The sequence below is a fragment of the Cupressus sempervirens genome, chromosome 3 (genome assembly GCF_028749045.1).
Source record: "Cupressus sempervirens isolate cs-2001-9-10 chromosome 3, ASM2874904v1, whole genome shotgun sequence".
Taxonomy (NCBI): domain Eukaryota; kingdom Viridiplantae; phylum Streptophyta; class Pinopsida; order Cupressales; family Cupressaceae; genus Cupressus; species Cupressus sempervirens.
In genome coordinates, this window is record NC_143120.1 from 504,862,412 (window position 1) to 504,882,307 (window position 19,896).

The following is a 19,896-nucleotide window of genomic DNA, read 5'->3' on the forward strand; positions in this document are numbered from 1 at the left end:
AATCGATCAAAAGATCACAACGAAAAACTTAACCAAGCAATCCAGACATCCAATGAATCTCTAAACATCACTACTAACAAAAGCATCCCAAACCAACTATGAAAGTTTATGCAAACAAGAAATGTTAAATTTTGACCTGTTGAAACCTAGGAAGGGGTGTAACCCAAGAGGGTACCCAAAACACCCTTCAACTTTCAACCAACAAGTATGGAGATACTTGTTGTTTTCCTTAGCAGGTTTTTGCATAAAATTCAGGCGATATTTTCCAGTATTCTATGATACTATACGATATTATTGGGCAATACTTCTTATAACCACTGTGCGATACTTTCCAGTATTGCCCAATATATCTTGCTACTACCATGTGATACTTTACCAATGTCGCATGATAAAACTTAGTACTACCATTCGATACTTTTCTAGTATCACCCAATGCTAAACTTTTGTTGCCCAGGATTGTGAAGAAACAAATTGATGAATAATCAAAAGGGCGAAAAGAGTTAGAACCTCCACACCAGGGAGTACCAGATCCACAATAATCAAGAAGTAAACACTCGAAGGCATAAGGAAGATCGTATAAAACTAACATATCAACCATAAAATCTAATCCAAGCATCTAATGTAATCATGTAGAAAGTAACATTGTAGTGAACATACATGTGCACAAATCAACTATCTCTATGAACTGAAATAACATAAATCACATGAAACCTACTCAAGAAGATACAAAGAACCATGGAAGCATCCATCTCTAGAACTAAACATGGGGGAAGGCCAACTCTGTACATTGCTCCCCAATAATGGTAAAGGTAGCTATGCCTTCCAACCATGTGGAACCCAAAGGCCCACTCCCACTGTGCTGATGGAGATAGTGATCCGACCTCAAACACACACAAGAAAATATCCATGGCTAACAATCACACCAAACAGTACAGAGGATTGAAACCAAGATCATCAGATAATGCAATACAATAGGTCCTGGTTAGACACTCTATGAGCCTACTATGTAGGGACTCTAGTGGATAGTAGATTGTGTGGCATCATGGAGCCCAATATTATACCCAATGAAACCACTCCCTCGAGAGGCCATAGTGCTTAATAGACCAGAGGAGTTGTGTAAGTAATTACCCTTGGATAATCAAACAAGCAGTACACACCTTTGGAATAGCCACCTAGGTGTGCAATGTTTTCTTTATCTTATTAATTGTCCATGAATTTATTTAGTTATCACTTAGTATAAACTTCTTCATGTATACCTTGGTGGGATAATGACATAGGGTTACAAGAGAAGCTCCTCCACTGGTCTACCCTACATACCCATGCTCATCACACAATGAGTGCCCATAGATAATGTAGTTTCCCAATCCAACCCCAATGAATATAACTCAACCGAAAAGAAACTGGGAGCTCAAGACTCGTAAGACCTTGATAAGTGCACATTCACATGCTCATGTGTGAGCACACCAACTACATGATGATCACAAACAACAAGGGTTGGATGAGAAATGATTAAACACAGTATAACAACTCACTCAACCAACCTATATCTAGGAGCATGGATTCAACATGAATCCCAATGTAATAAAAATAAAAGGGTCAAATAGATATCCCTACAAATAATCTAGATTCACAATCAACTTCCATGCCAAGAAAACTTGAGAAAATTGGACAACACACAAATCGAGGCAAAAATCAAAAATTCCCAAAAATTTCAAAATTAAAACCCATTATTCCATTGGACACAAAAGCCACAAATAACAAATAAAATATGGTCTCGTAGTGCATATGTGACAAAGACCAACATAACAACACAAAACCCCAAACCCTCAAGTCCAAAAAGATACAAACACTCGTACCCACCCAATTGGGTAGAGCTAGCATGTAGAAATGGAGGGGAACACTAGTTCCCAACCTCCAAACAACTTACTATCAGAAAGAAACTCCAAAATGGAGAAAAAACAATAAAATGAGAGAGCCCTACCTTGTAGCCAAAAGGGCTAAAATAGGAACACGTGAAATAAAATAATTGACTTGTGGTCACCACCAAAAATCTCAGCAAAAAATGGTCTCCTTGAGTTGGATCCAATGAGCTCAACCTTGCAACAATGCCACACCGATAGCTCCTATAAAGAAAAGAATAGTAAATCCTTCAGAGAGAATTTTGGATTTCACTCTCCAAATTCCTATTTTGCAAGTGAGAAGTAAGCAAATAATTCCCTTTTGGGATATATATTCACTTTTAAAAGTGGAATATAATATTAGGAAATTAAGTGACCCACTAAAACAACCCTTTCTCAACCCAGACAAAATTGGGTAATTTCAATTAAATGGAATTCAACTACGATAAGGCTATCAGGAATTAAGTAATTAAATCAAATATAAATTCCCAAAAATTATAAAATCACAATATTCCTTAATAAATTTCATGACAAATATGAACCTCTAAATGCACAAAGACGGTCACATGTATAATCACATAATGCAAATGAGTCTAGATTTAATAAATCACTAGAGGGTTTGATTAATCAATTAAATAAGATATGTCAACCATATAGGGATGACATTGGCTAGGTAAAAAAAATTGAATTGCTAACTCCATGTGCCACTAAAGGGGATATAAATCTTGTACACTGAACAACACGATCAAGTGTAATTGCATATAATAGTATAGCCAAAGCGATAAATACATTAAATCACATTAAAATAATCTATTTATATCACTCTCTGCATCATAAAACATCCCAAAGCAAGAATGAAGTAAATAACTGTAGCATCAAATCAAGGTATCCATAATCCAATAAGTCCAACATATAATCATAAATATAATATATGTTCGAATACAAAATGACCATATATCATCATAAAACATCATATCACATCAATAAGCATCATCATGCAGATATGACCAAACTAAACAACATAGCATCTAACATCTATGATACTAGTAAATCAAAATATAGTATTTGACCATCAGGTCATCTTGAATTTCCTCAAACATGAGTATCAAAGTATCTCTCGAAACCAAAATATAACAAGTTATAAAATGCAAATACATGAGGCACTACATCCTTCCCCCACTAAGGATAGGCTTACTCCTGGAAGCTTGCAAAAAGATAATGGTACAAATCTCTCAATCATGTAGCATCTTTCCAAGTCAAAGAAGTCTCATCGTTCGGGTCCTACTGGACCCTTATCTACTCTATGTCTTGACCTCTGAGGGTTAGCCTCTGATGCTGAAAAATATGAATGAGCTCCAAAGAAAGCTCCCTATCCTCCACTTGCAAAGCATCCAAATCAAGTACATGGGTCACATCGAGGATATATTGCCTCAAAACAAAAACATGGAAAACATCATGGATGTGCGATAGGCTAGGTGGCAATGCTAGTTGATAAGCAACATGAACAATCCTCTCAAGGATCTCAAATGGTCTAAGAAAATGTGGTGCCAACTTAGAGCCTTTCCCATAATAGATGGGGCTCTTGCTCAGATACACTCTCAAAAACACCTAGTCGCCAATTAAAAAGTGACGATCCAACCGATGGGCATCCACATGCTACGCAATAACCAAATGCTCCCTAATATGAACAACTTGCTACTCCATATCCTGAAGCATCTCTAGTCCTAATGTCACTCAATCCTCTAAACAATCCCAACTCAAAATGGTATAGCATGGTCTACCATACAAGGCCTAAAAATGTGAGATGCCGAGAGAACTATGGTACCCATTGTTATAGGCAAACCCAACAAGGTACAAATAGTCCTCCCACTTAACCTGCTTGTCCATCACATACATGCAAAGCATATCTTCTAGAACCTTGTTCACTCTCTCTGTCTAACCATCGGTCTCTAGGTGCTAAGCTAAACTAAAATTGAGTTGCAGGCCCAAAACATGTTGAAGAGATGTCCATAGTGACAAAGTAAACATTAGATCTCTATCTGATATAATTTTTCAAGGGATTTAATGCAAAAGAACAATGTCTTCCAAGAAAACATGTGCTACAAAAGTTGTATAGGATGTTCTCATGGTTGAAAAATGTGCTATCTTGGACAATTTTTCCGTTGTCACCATGATAGAATCATGTCATCATGATGACATAGGTAACCTTGTGATAAAACCAATGGATATAGTATCCCACTTCCATTCTAGAATGCTATGCAATTGCAAAGGGCCCACTAGATGTTGATGCTCTGCTTTCACTCTCTAGCACTCAAGACATCAAGCAAAAAAATCAGCAACATTATGTCTCATTCCTGCCCAAAGTACAACCGTCTAAGGTTGACATGCACCTTCTTGATGCTGGGATCTGCAGATATGATGCACGATGTGCTTCCAAAAAAATCAAGCTATGAAGATCACCAGACACTAACACATAAATGCATCCCAACTGTCATAGTAGTCCATCAAACTCTAAGTAATAACTTGAAAACCTTATGTCAAGGGTATGTCTAGACTCAATATTCATCCTCACCTCTTGATACCATGTCTTACTAGGCAAAGCCTCCAAGATATGGCCTCACAAATCCACTCCCAATGACAAAAATAATATCTCATGTCACCTCCTACTCAAGGTATCTGACACAACATTTTCTTTCCCTTTGATGTAGTGAACATCAAAATCATATTCACACAAGAAATACATCCAACGATAATCTCATGAATTCAAGTTTGGTTGAGTAAAGATATACTGCAAGCTATGATGATCGCTATGCAGCTCAAACCTATGTCCCAAAAGGAAATGTCTCTAGCACACAAGTGCATGCACCACTCCTACAAGTTCCAAATCATGAGTAAGGTAGTTAATCTCATGGTCCTTGAGTTTTCTAGACTCATATGTAATCACACGACCATCCTACATCAATATTGCATCCACACCCTCCAACAAAGCATTTGTGCAAACCATAAAATCACCTACAGGATTTAGTACAACAAGAACTGATGGACTAGTCAATCACTCCTTCAAAGCCTCAAACACTAACTCACACTAGTCTGACCAAACATACCTCTTCCCTTTCCTTTGAAGAGAAGTGATAGGATGAGCCACTCATGAGAAGTCCTTCATGAATTGATGGTAGTAACCTGTTGATCCCATGAAAATACCAACCTCAAAAACATTAGTGGGCGTTGACCAATCCATGATAACTCAAATATTCTCTTTGTCCACTGCAATACCATCACATGTGATGATATACCCCAAATACTTCACCTTAGATTAGAAAAATCCACATTTACCCAAGTTGCCATATAACTGATGGTCTCGTAAGCACTGCAACACCTAGCATAAATGGACTTTGTGCTCTTCAACAGTCTTGGAATAGATCAATATATCATCTAAGAAAATGAGCACACTGATTGAGGTACGTAAAAAATACTACATTCATTAAACTCGTAAACACTGATGGAACATTGGTTAATCCAAAGGGTATAACAATAAAATTGTAATGCCCATAGCATGTGCAGAAAGATATTTATGAATGTCAACCTCATGAATCCAAAGTTAATGGTATCCCAACTTTGGATCAATCTTCAAGAACACTCTTACTCCCTTCATCTGATCAAACAAGTCATCTATTATCAGCAAAGGATATCGGTTCTTCACCATCACCTTATTCAATTGTTGGTAGTCAATGCACAACCGCAATGATCCATCTTTATTCTTCACAAAAATAACTATGCACCCCATGGGGATACAATAGAATACATATGACCTCCCTTGGCCAACAATTCCTCCAACTACAATCTAAGCTCACTCAACTCTTGAGTAGTCATACAATAAGGAGCTCATGAAATAGGCTCCACTCTTAGAATGAGATCAATGCAAAAATAAATGTTGTGTTCTAGTGACATTCTTGGTATCTCATCAAGGAACATGTCTGCATACTTACTAAGGAGTGGGTGATCATGTAGCATCACCTCACAACTCTTAGCCTCCTCAAGGTCACTAAAATAGACATCAAACATCTAACATCCATGTTGCACACTCTACTTTAGTTGGTTAGCTAAGATCATCTGAAGTGAGACTGGCATCTAGACCCCTACAAGTTCCATGTGCCCACCTATGTCATCCACACATTGTACCAACTTACGTTGGCAATCTATATTCTCTTGATAGACATCTAATTAATCTATACCCAACACAATGTCATAAGACACTAAGGATAGGATGTGAAGATCAACTATGGTGGTGAAGGTGCTCAAGTCCAACACACAACCACTATGGAATCCACAGTCACCTTCAAACCTATAGCTAACTTAACCTTCCACTTATCAACCTATTGCGTAGCCACTAGCCCACATCGTTGAACAAGGGATGGTGAATTAGAATAATCTAATGCACCAAAATCTATTAAAACAAAAAAAAAATTACCATGCAACATACCTATAGCCTCGACTATGGTACCTTGGTGCTCAACTTGACAGTATTTAACCACCACAAAACCTCTGTGGGAATTTCCTGCATCACCCACAGTAGATTTCAACATGGTTGCACCTCTGCCAGGCCCTAAAGATTTCTTTATAGGACACTCCACTAATTTATGACTGAGTTAACCACTTGAAAACATGTTGCTCCAAAATTGGGTCCAGATCTACATGCACCCTAGGAAGCACTAGGATATGGTGCACTCCCTCTGCTAGAGTTCTACTAGTTACCCTGAGATGGATGGCTCAGCTAGGACCGCTGACCCTGAGTCTGGTCACACACATTTCCTCCTATGGCACCAAAAAAATTTCCACCCTTTTGTCAAGGAAATTATCATTGATTTTTCGATGACTGAGACCACCTTGTGAGGGTGTTGATTGGGCTTGACCCTACCCTATGACCTTCTCTAAGATATTTTATGTAAGGGATACACCAAGGATACCTATCCAAACCTATCCATTTTTTATCTTTGGTGCTAATTTGAGAATATTTTTTAATCTATACACAATCTTGTGTCTCATGGCCTTTTACCTATAAAAAAATATTGAAGTTTCAATCAATTAAGCACAATTTTCTCCACTTGTAAAGTGAATGTGATGGATTTGTCAGAAATGAGCACTATCAATTATTGCATTAACTCCAAAACTTTAACCAACCTCCTTACATTCATTTGTGAGGGCTTAAATAATGTCCTCTTGACTTGTCCCAACAATTGGTTTGGGCATGTAACTAATTTTTCTAGAGATGCAACATTTTGGTAAAAGTTGTCATTCAACTTTGCAAAATTGTAAATGTTGTCATGACAACTTTGTCAATCTTACATTTTCTGATACAAACTTGACTCCAGTTGGTATAGAATGTCCTAAAATCATGCCTGAAACAATTCCAACCCCATCTTAACCCTTTCTAAGCATTTTGGGTAATTATAGCTATTGTGCCATTTTGCCACCTAATGAAACTTATTTGCCCAAGTTGGTCTGGCTAAAACATTGACTACCACACTTCCTAAAACACACCTTGTGGACCCTCCTATGGTCATTATTTCAATTATAACTTGGCTAAGGTTATCACAAGCTAAAATTTCAAAGGTTTATTAACCAAACCCTAAGTACTTGCACCACACAAGAAACCCATAACATCCTTGTTGCATCACTATCTTCCTTGAGGAGAGACTCTACAATCTAATGGAGTCATCTCCCTTTGCCCCCAAGGCCATCTCAACCTCACAAGGAAGAGATGAGCTTTGAAACACACATAACAAAAAAAAAAGCACAATAACAAGGAAAACATACCACAATTTCTTGCAATACTGCACCTTTTTAGGACAACAAAACACACACACAACACACCTTTCACTTGCAATTTTTAACAAGAACATAAATTAAACAAAGTGAGAGGAAACCCAACCTTGATCCAAGATATGGCAAGTCATGTTGTTAAAGAGCCCTCCTTCTGAATCTTCCATAATTCTCTAGCTCCTAGAATGACTCCAAAGTTGGAGAGCAAGTGAGCACCCAACCAACAATGGAGGAACCCACTAAAAAGGCCCTACACATTTCCCACCACTCTCTTCGGGAAAGTATAAACTCTTATTGGTCTCTCTTCCAAACCCTTTACATGTTACTATGTTTGACAACTAAAAATGTGACTTTGAAAAGCGGAAAGGGTATCTTGCATCAAAATGAAGGCTTCCTATCGAAGATCATACTTCCAAAAGTTGATTTTTGTCCATCCTAGAAAACCAACTTTTGGAAGGCCTCCCACGTCAACTATGGGTTTTCCTAGGGTTAAAAATGAACTTTACCCATTGGTATGCCAAGTGGGCTTGCTAAACATGGTCTGACCTCAATCCTAGGTGCTCATTTGACCCCTCAAAACCCTACCTAGAATTTACATATGGGTTCCAAGTGATGTGGCCCAACCTAGGGCTCTCTAACCAAGTGGTTCACATAGGGATTCTAGAAGGGTACTATGGTCAAGATATACTTCACATATTTCTGAGTGGACATGGTATTGCTACATATACACATCACATGTGTCAACTGACACCACAAATACACATCACAACACACACATGATATGTCCACCTAGAAATTACACATTTAAAAATAACAAATAACAATTATACATACATGCAAGCAATACACTTATGAATAAAATACTCTTATGGATGAGGCTTTGTCTCTTCATTAGACCCAACCTTGGCTGACTGTTTCACAAGCGTTTGGTCCTAGTTCTCCAAATTTAATTCCATGGACTTTCCTACATGTCACAATTCAAATATCAATAGCCCAAGGAATCACATATATACATATACAATGTGCAAAAATCACAACATTCATGTAATTCAATTCACCATCAACCAATTCAATTTGATTCAATATTTTCTAGAGAAAAAAAAAAGCCATAATTTAGATTAGAACCATAATCACTCAACATGAACTTAATTGTCATTTTGAGAATCACCTCATATAGAACATATTCATTGCATCATAATATCTATTCAAATCAATTAACCATAATGAAATTACTAAAAGTGTATAATTATCATCATAAGATAAAATATAATAAACTAGGGCACACATGACATAACCATAAAATCAATTAAGTTAGCTAATAAGGATGTATGCATAATGTTGTCAACATAAATTTGCTAATTAATCATCAAATAAAAGCATTACACCCTATATTTTTTATTAAGGAAAATAGGTTTTGAAGGGTGCCTAAAACCCTTTACAGATCAAATAATTTTCAATCAAGCCTGAACAAAAAATACAACATTCCTAGGATGAGATAGGTCACCCGCCAAAAATAAGGTGAAAAGGGTGGCCTCATAGAGAACACGATGCACTACTACCACCTAAATAGGTTTTGAATGGGATCCTAAAACCCCATGGATGCAAAAGAAATAGACAAAGAGTCCTGAGTCATGTCAAATTAAGTTCATCAAACAAATTGCAATGCTTCTCAATTTATAATCAAACACACACGTCGACATCAATTGCATTAAACTTTTTAAAAACTTCATAATCCCCAAGATCCTAGCTTTGTATAATTTGTAGATCTTTCAGTTCATCTAAGTAGAGCCACTTGATAGGGTTTTTAGTAGCTGGAACATTTTTCTTCTTTGGCATTCATTCCTTTATTCAGGTATTTTGAAACCCTAGGTTTATATGCCCTTCAAATTTTTTTTCTTCGAATCGTCTGTTCATCTGCACCATCATTAAATTCATGTTTTCAGAGTGGATTCTGCATAAAGTTTCAAACCATTGATTGAAGAATTCATCAAAATATGTAATAAATCATAGTAAGAGAAATATCCACCATCATATGCAATTCCTTATCTCATTATCCCTAAAAGAAAGCCTTGAATTTCAAAGAACAAAGTATAACTCCTGTTCGTGAATAGGTGTTTTTAAACCCTAGTTTTTTTTCACTTTCTTAAATTTGTTCTCTTCAAACCATCTGTTCATTAATGCATTCTCAAAATTCATGTTTTTGGAGTAGATCTTACATGCACTTTCAACTGTTGATGTAGAACTCATCTAGTTATGCAATTTATCGTAGGCACAAATATTTCCACTGTTTTATACAAATCTTTCTCTCATCATCCGTAAAAGGAACCCTCAAATTTTGAAGAGCATATTATAACTCCTATTTGTCAATCTGCAAAATGGAGGAACAATTCATATTAAGATTCTCGCCTTCCATAGCTGAGAGAATAAATAGAGTACTAGACGAAAATCCATCTTTTTCACATGACAACTTCCTCGATATCAGCTTCTCAGATGATGGAAGAAATGACAACTTTGTGATCAGAAATGAAATGTTTCCTACCTTACTATTGGATCTATTAGAAATTGTGGAGTCATACAAATTGTATGACAATAGTATGTTGATAAAGACCACAGACATATGGCAAATCATCCATGTGTAAGAGGAAGGGCAAGCTTCAATTGCAATGGTAGGTCAAGAGTTCAGAGACAGCCTCGCTCCTCCCATGTAGGATGCTTATTGTCATCACTTCCATCGTTGACCTAACATAAACCCTAGTATTGTTTCTAGAGTTGAAGAGGATCTCATATGCATAATGGCTATCAGTACTACTAAGAATGTTGAGGTCGAAGTGGTGCAAGAAGAAGAAGAGGAGGAGGAGGAAGAGGAAAACATTATGATGGCTGCTCTTTCCCCTCTTTCAACTCAGAAAGAGAAAGAGATTGTTAATAGAAAAGTTGTGGATGCAAAGATGAAGGATTCCTTTGAGAGCTTCAAAAGTGATGATGATTCCTACTTCTAGGGCTTCATTTCTAAGTAATAGACCAGTTTTGGTTAGATATGTTGTTACCCAGGAAATACCTCTATTTAGGGCATTTGGGTTGTTGTTGTTCAGGGTTTTTGGGTTATCATTTGGAGTTTCTTGTAGATCTTGTTTAATATGTGAAAGGTGTAATGTCCCATTTTTGGAGGAGTTAATTATTTATAAAGTTATCGATAAAAAAAAGTATATTACAAGGTAACTATATATTTAATTAACTTAATAAAGTGATATATTTTATAAAGTCATTAAATAAAACAATCTTCTAGAGGTTGTTGGAAGAAGTGGAGAAAAAATTAAAAGGGAGGTCGACCTATTGAAAAAATAATAATAAATAGGCATTGAGGGCTCATTGCCTATCATCGAGATTTATTATTGATTTTTGCTGATGTGCATTGTGGAGCCTAGGGTTTTTGCAAGTAGTCACAATTGGCCATTGAGAACGAAAACTCTCAATTGGTACGCAATTTTGAGGGTGTGAAAGATCACCTGAATTATTGCAGCTGTGGGAAGGATATTTCAATCCTTTCACTTGTGCTTAATTGTTGGCTTGGAGTTTCAAGTGGAGTTGCACTTTCACCATATCATCTTCAGCAGTCAGTCTCCAATATCTGATCAATCTAGGTTCTTCATTTCAGTTTGTAGTTGTAACAAGTTCTCAGTTGTATAGAGCCAGTTAGGGTTTTTCTATAATGTGCCATGACATAATGTTTTGGTGCTGAAAGTTGCCATATTATTTGTAAAAACATTTGGTTTTCCTTGAATGAATACATTGGCACTATTATTTCCTTATTTCAGCAATATACTTTAGCAGTGTATTAAATTTAGGGTTTTGTTTAGTGGCCTATTGGAAAGTGTCATTACAAAAGGAGAGTATGGTTTAATTGTAGAATTCATGATGTAAGCATGTAGATTGTGTTGAGTTCAATTTTTTACAAGAAAATAGAAAAACAGTGAACAATCTTTTACTTAAATTGTGTACTTTATTTTGTTTTCAAACTTCTTTTATGATGGAACTTTTATTATTCTATGACCTTTAATTAATTATTATTTATTCAATTTTTAGATGCCTTTGAAATGGTAAATATTAATCTTTCTTTCTTTAAATGGTATGATAGTTCTTTTTCATTTGACATATTTGTAATGGCCAAATGATATTGATTTTACTTTTCTTGTTTATTTGAATTAGTGGAAGATACGTAGTAACTAATAAGGTGTCCAATAATTGTGATAGAATATGGGGGTCCAATAAACGTGATAGGGTTTTGTCATAGATACTCTTAATAGTCGATCACACGTGTATTCATAGTCAATCATTTTTTAGCTTTTTTGGTTGGTGATTGACCAAATTGTGCATCACTGTTGGGATTTAATAACGACAATTGAAAAATTTAACCAAAAGTACTAGTATTTTTCATGGGTTGTAATAAATGTTGTATCAGCCTTATGTCTCTTATGGTCCATTTAGACATCTTTTGTAGCATTTATGCAAACACAGTGAGATAAAGTGTCACTCTATTGTATTTTAGGGTTTTGCACATCTTTGCATTTTATTGTACTTGCACTACATTATAAATTGCCTTGGGGGATTTCTTGTTGGCCATATTCATCATCTTCCTTTGTCAAGTGAGTGTTCCTTCCATGACATCAGCCTCATGATGTGTTGATGATACATGTCACTATAGGTGTTTGTACTTCTTTTGCACTCTTAATGTTTCTAGTTTTTTTTTTCCTGCAAGAGATATTACATTAGTTTCAATGTTCATGTCCTACCTCTCAACACTATAGGAGGGTTATGTTGGTTCTATTATTTTCTTGATTAGATGGAGTGAGCTATTTATTCAGTATTTGATCCTATGTACTAGGAGATTGCAGTTGTTGAATACCTATGCATTTCGGTGAGATGAATCATTTACCATATAAAAATTCTTTCATTCCTATTTTTGGAAGCCATGAAGATACCTTCCATCTTCGATTGATTAGCTCTTCAGACTTAGTCTTCTCTACCTAGTCATGTTTTATACAATGAAGGTTCTTCAAATTAGTAATTTGATAGTGTTTGCAACTTCATGCTTCAACGGTGTTCTTTGCGATCATCTTTTGTTCCTATCTTCTAGGATATTCCCTAGTTTGGAGGCTTCTTCAGTCCTTCACTAGTTCTTTCAACATTCTTTCCATCTCTTTTTGGAGTAGGGTTTTATCCATGTAGTTTTCTCTATTTCTCCTCTTTTCAAATATTTGGTTGTGCTTAGGTACCTCATCAAGCTTTGTTTGTCAGGACCCAAATTTACTTTCAACAGTAGTTTCAAATTTTTTAGCTACTCCCTAAGTTTATCTTAAGGGGATGTTAGAGTAATAAGATATTGCCTTATTAATTAAATCATTTTCATTTAATTATTAAGTCACTTATTATCTCTAGTTTACTTAAGATAAGCTTTGGGCATATAATAATTAATTCTTTTATTAATTATTATCATGCAACCTAGGTTTTACCAATTAGGGTTTTCATCTCCTTTTATAAGGATTGATCTCTTTTGTCATTTTAATTTTCATTCACTTTTGATAATAATAATTTCTTTTTGTGTTCATCAAGAATGTCCCATCTATGGATCTATAAATTCTAACCTCTTCAACTTTTGCTTCTCTCTTTATATGACAAGTTTTTGCATGCAAGTGATTCTTGGGAGCTGCGAGGTTGATCTTTTATCAACTTCAACACAAAGCTTAAACCATCAAGGTCATGGAAAAAAATGATAAAAACACAAAGTGAATTGCAAGTATGAAGTAGTAGATTTCATCATTGAACATCCAATAGAGCAAGTAAGAATGTTGCATGTGTTAGCTAAACTTAGGCATTTACAGAGGTTGAATGGTTGGACACCCATCTTTGTGAGAAGAAAATAATAATGAAATGCCTAAATATAATGACAACCTAGTTTTTTAAGGTTCCATAATGTTTAGCAATGTGTCAAAGAGAAGTCATGTACATGGTTGACAATGGACATAAACATGTGGGGGAGGATTAAGTGGTCACCCTTTCCTAATCTAAGCAAACCCATACACCTAAACATCTTTCATTAGATTTTATTTAATGTGTAATTGGGTATTTTTATTTGATATTAGTTGTCTAATGAGAAACTAGTCACCCAATAAGGCTTAATATATCGATTGACACACTTTTGATCCTAGTGCACATAATGACTCTTGCAACATGCATCATAAATATCCATATGTTGAAATCTTAGTTTCAAATAGTTAAGCCACTTACAAGGCTTAAAAGAAATTTCAAACTCTAATAGACCATTTAAGAGATATATGTACACCAAAGTAACCTATAACAAATACTAGGGGAGATAACCTAGTAACTATCCAAACTACCTTTGCGCATGTAGAACTCTAGCATCATAAGTCAAATTTTTGTCAATATTTTTTGTTGATGTCAAGAGCTTAAAGGTATGGTTTCGACTTTTTCTCTTTTTAGAGATCATCAAGTGCGAAGTGGTCAAAAAAATGCATTTTAAAACTGTCACCTAATACTTACTACGTTCATGCACCAATATTTGTTCACAAAATAATGTCATTACTTGTGGCCAAATGTTACAGGAGTCTTTATGAAATGTCCCAATAATAGTGCATAGCTAAGTCATTAACCAACCTAAAAAACTAAAACTGATTAACTATTACTACAAGTGTAATCTGCTATTAGTACACATGTTTTTTAATTTTTAGAACTCTTTTAATTTTAATAAGAGAAAAATAAGCATGAAAAAAATCATTACACCCCTAACAATGATTAAATATTTTCCACTAGATAAACAATACATCCTTTCCAACTGTTGTCACCATTTTATATCTCTAGATGAGGGTTATGCAAGGATGTTCTAAAACCTGTAGATGAGGCATATCGAATAGATGTTCAAAACAGTTTGAAATGACTATACAACACCCATATTCCTATTTATATTCTATATTTAATTAAACTAAAAATATATATCATCTATAATATATTTTGAATTTAATTACACTTAGTGTGGAAGCAAACACAAGCAACTGAACTAAATGTGTCTTAGTGGAATGCTTGGATTGTAGAATATTAAACAACAATTCATCTCGAATATTTTTAATCTTCAAACATATAATTCATCTCCAATTCTTTTAATAATATTGATGAAGAAAATTAATTATCATCTTAAATATATCTATTAAAATTATAAATTATTAAACAATAAAAATAAAATATACTATACAGAAAAGAGTATTAATTTAAATTTCTTAAAAAACATATTAAATATTTTTCTATAAATAAATCAATTTAATTAAGAAAATAAAAAATTTAATAATATATTTATAGTTTAAATTAAATTAAATTAATGTTTCACTTCAAATATACAAATATAAAATATCTCTAAAATTCTTTGAAAAAGAAAATTATAAACTTGATAGGTTGATTTTATGTTTTTTTTGGAAAGTTGAGAAGTTTGTGAACAATTGGCTTACATAGCTGTTAGACCATACATCATATCATGCATGATTTGATTAGATATTCTTTGTAATTAGTTTGCAATAATGCTAATAAAGTAGAGATTTTGAGTTTTGATAACGAAAGTCTATTAAGAATTTTGTTTCTTGTTGAATTTCAATGAATTGTGGAAAATTCAATTTCACACTTTTTTTAATTAATTGGTATAATGGTATAAACCTAATATATAATTTAATTAATATTATATCTTTTGACATTATACGTAATGAGAGAAAATATAATACATTGCTATAGAAAGTTAATTCTCTAAAAACATGATCTCAAAATCTTTATAGTGTTAAGCATTACACAAACCAACTTAAACCCATTTTCACTCAAGATAATGAAGGAAAACAAGCTAATTATCCTTTCCATAAAGCATATTTTCTCATTTATTAAAATAAAATCAAAATTTTGAGATGGTTGTTTAATATGGAAAAGAGTGGGTAGATTAGATGAATATATATTTTTTATTTATTTAGTTTTTTTTCGATGTCATTATCTTATGTCTTTATAGATTAGTAATAAAGAAATAATAATTAAAAATTAAAGTTAGAACATAAGATCTAATACAGTAGTTTCTATAGAAATTAGAATGCTTTAATATCAATATGAAAAGATAATAATTTCACCATTTAGTTATTTAAGATAAGAAAAAGAATGAATTATTTTTTCAACTAAATAAAATTTATATATATGAAAGAATATTTTAAAAATGAAGGTATTAATAGAATAGAAAATTAACCAAGATTCAACAAAATCTTGAAAATTTAAGAAAAATTAAATAAATCATATTTAATGTTTATAGGACTAATTTAAATATAATCTCATTTAGGAATTTTTATTTATTTAAATTGACATTAAATACAATCCACAGATAAGATTTGATGTTTATAGTTATATCTAGAGGGAAACCAATGGAGAGACGCAATCCATATATAGTTATATGAAAGAAAAAGAGGAAGCTTGGATAAATCATATTCCACTTCAAATATTCTATCAAATAGTTTACTCAAATTACAAATCTTAAATATAACAAAAAAACATAGTAGTAATTAAAAAAATAAAACCATCAACATTTCGAATCACACCAAGTGATCCAACATTTTTGTTTCACATCTCTTGCTCTCTTCATCCTGATGATGGATCACTTGGTGTGATTCGAAACGTTGATGGTTAAAAATCTTTACACAATCGAATCCAGAAATATATCAGTTTATTTTTTTACTATGGATTGTGGAAATTTGATCTCTTTAAGAATATTTAAGAATAGTAATTGTTCAAGAACATCATACAAAATATAGGAGACTATCGACTTAATTATTGGACCCTTGAAAGGTACAAATAAATTGCAAATAACTATCCAATCACTAAAATTTGGTCTGCCCGCCTCGGCCGAATAGGGGGGTAAAGGACATAAGAAAGTGAAACAAATCATTTCAGCATTCACAAGATGAAGAAATGAGAAGTTCATCAAACAAATTGTAATGCTCCCCAATTTATAATCAAACACATGCCGACATCAATTGCATTAAATTTTTAAAAAAACTCGTAATCCCCAAGATCTTGGCTCTAAAAAATTTGCAGATATTTCAATTCATCTAAGCAAAGCCTCTTGACAGGGTTTTTAGTAGTTGGAACATTTTTCTTCTTCAACATTTGTTCCTCTATTTAGGTATTTTGAAACCCTAGGTTTCTACACCCTTCAAATTTGTTTTCTTCAAATCGTCTGTTCATTTGCACCATCATTAAATTCATGTTTTTAAGGCGGATTCTGCATAGAGTTTTAAATTGTTCATTGAAGAATTCATTGAAATACGTAACAGATCGCAATAAGAGAAATATTTGTCATCGTATGCAATTCCTTATCTCATTATCCCTAAAAGGAAGCCTTGAATTTCAAAGAACATACATAGTATAACTCCTGTCCACCGATAGGTGTTTTGAAACCCTAGCTTTTGTACACTTTCTTAAATTTGTTCTCTTCGAACCATCTATTCATCAACGCATTCTCAAAATTCATGTTTTCGGAGCAGATCTTGCACACACTTTCAACTTTTGATGTAAAACTTATCCAGTTATACAATTTATCACAGGCACAGAAATTTCTACTATTTTGTACAAATATTTCTCTCATGATCCATAAAAGGAACCCTCAAACTTTGAAGAGCATAGTATAACTCTTGTTCACTGATATGCAAAATGGAGGAACAATTCATATTAAGAGTTCTGCCTTCCATAGCTGAGAGAATATACAGAGTACTGGACAAAAATCTATCTTCAGTGCACGACAACATCCTCGATATCAGCTTCTCAGACGACGGAAGAAATGGCAGCTTTGTGATCGGAAACGAAAGGTTTCTTGCCTTGCTATTGGATCTACCAAAAATTGTGGAGTCATCCAATCATACGACAACAATACGCTAATAAAGACTGCAGACATAGGGCAGATCATCCATGTGCGAGAGGAAGGGCAAGCTTCAGCTGTAGTGGTAGATCAAGAGATCAGAGATGGCCTTGCTCCTCCCATGCGGGGTGCTCGTCATCATCACTTCTGTCGTTAACCTGACACAAACCCTGGTGTTGTTTCTAGAGTTGAAGAGGATCTCATACACATCAAGGTCGGTGGAACTGCTAAGAATGTTGAGGTTGAAGTGGTGGAGGAGGAAGAAGAGGAGGAGGAGGAGAACATTATAATGGTCATTCTTCCCCCTCTTTCAGCTCAGAAAGAGAAAGAGATTGTTAATGGCGAAGCTGTGGATGCAAAGATGAAGGATGCCTCTGAGAGCTTCGAAAGCGATGATGATTCCCACTTCTAGGGTTTCATTTCTAGGGAACATACTAGTTTTGGTTTGATATGTTGTTACCCAGGAAAGACCTCTGTTCAAGGAATTTGGGTTATTGTTGTTTAGGGTTTATGGGTTATCGTTTGGGGCTTCTTGCAGATCTTTTTTAATATGTGTAAGGAGAGTACGATTTAATTGTAGAATTCATGATGTAAGTATGTAGATTGTGTTCAGTTCAATTTTTTAACAAGAAAATAGCAAAATAGTGAACAATCTTTTACTTAAGTTGGGTGCTTTATTTTGTTTTCGAACTTCTTTTATGATGGAACTTTTATTCTTCTGTGAGCTTTAATTAATTATTGATTGTTCAATTTTTAGATGCCTCTGAAATGGTAAATATTCATCCTTCTTTCCTTAAAATGGTATGATAGTTCTTTTTTATTCGACATATTTGTAATGGCCAAATGACATTTATTTTTCTTGTTTATTTGAATTAGGGGAAGAGACATAGTAACTGATAAGGCATCCAATAACTGTGATAGAATTTGGATTTTCGATAAATGTGATAGAGTTTTGTCATAGACATCCTTAATAGTTGATCACACATGTATTATAGTCAATCAGTTTTTAGCGTTTTTGGTTGGTGATTGACCAAATTGTGCACCATTGTTAGGATTTAATAATGACTATTGAGACATTTAACCACGAACTAGTATTTTTCATGGGTTGTAATAAATGTTGTAATAACCTTATGTCTCTTTTGGTCTATTTAGACAACTTTTGTAGCATTTATGCAAACACACTGAGATAAAGTGTCACTCTACCATATTTTAGGATCTTGCACATCTTTGTGTTTTATTGTACTTGCACTACATTATAAAGTGCCTGGGGGGGTTTTATGTTGGTCATATTTGTCATCTTCCTTTGTCAAGTGAGTGTTCCTTCCATGACATTAGCCTCATGATGTGTCAATGATATATGTTATTATAGGTGTTTGTACTTCTTTTGCACTCTCAATGTTCCTAGTTCTTTTTTTTGCAGGAGATATTACATTCAGTTTTAGTGTTCATGTCCTACCTCTGAACATTATAGGGGGGTTATGTTGGTTCTATTGTTTTCTTGGTTAGATGGAGTGAGCTATTTATTCAGTATTTGATCCTATGTACTAGGTGATTGCAATCGCTAGATACCTATGCATTTCAGTGAGATGGATCATTTACCATATAAAAATTATTTCTTTCCTATTTTTGGAGGCCATGAAGATACCTTCCATCTTCGATTAATCATCTCTTCAGACTTAGTCTTCTCTACTTGGTCATGTTCTATACAATGGAGGTTCTTCAAATCAAAAATTTGACAGTGTTTGCAGCTTCATGTTGCAGTGGTGTTCTTCATGATCATCTTTTGTTCCTATCTTTTGACACATTCCCTAGTTTGGAGGCTTCTTCGGTCCTTCACTAGTGCTTTCAACATTCCTTCCATCTCTTTTTGGAGTAGGGTTTTTCCTATGTGGTTTTCTCTATTTCTCTTCTTTTCAGATATTTAGTTGTGCTTAGGTACCTCATCAAACTTTATTTGTCAAGACCCAAATTTACTTTTAGCTATAGTTTCTAAGTTTTTAGTTGCTCCCTAAGTTTATCTTAAGGGGGAGTATTAGAGTAATAAGATTTTGTCCTATTAATTAAATCATTTTGATTTAATTATTAAGTCACTTATTATCTCTAGTTTACTTAAGTTATGCTTTGGGCATAAAATAATTAATTCTTTTATTAATTATTATCATATGACCTAGGTTTTACCAGTTAGGGTTTTGATCTCCTTTTATAAAGATTGATCTCTTTGTAAAAAAAAAATCA

General features: G+C 34.1%; 2 pseudogenes; both read left to right on the plus strand.

Moving 5' to 3' along the window:
• Positions 1-10,093: 10,093 nt before the first annotated feature.
• On the plus strand, positions 10,094-10,717 carry LOC149567394 (transcription initiation factor TFIID subunit 7 pseudogene; annotated as a pseudogene).
• A 6,102-nt stretch (positions 10,718-16,819) lies between these two features.
• On the plus strand, positions 16,820-18,325 carry LOC149567395 (transcription initiation factor TFIID subunit 7 pseudogene; annotated as a pseudogene).
• The last annotated feature ends 1,571 nt before the right edge of the window (positions 18,326-19,896 follow it).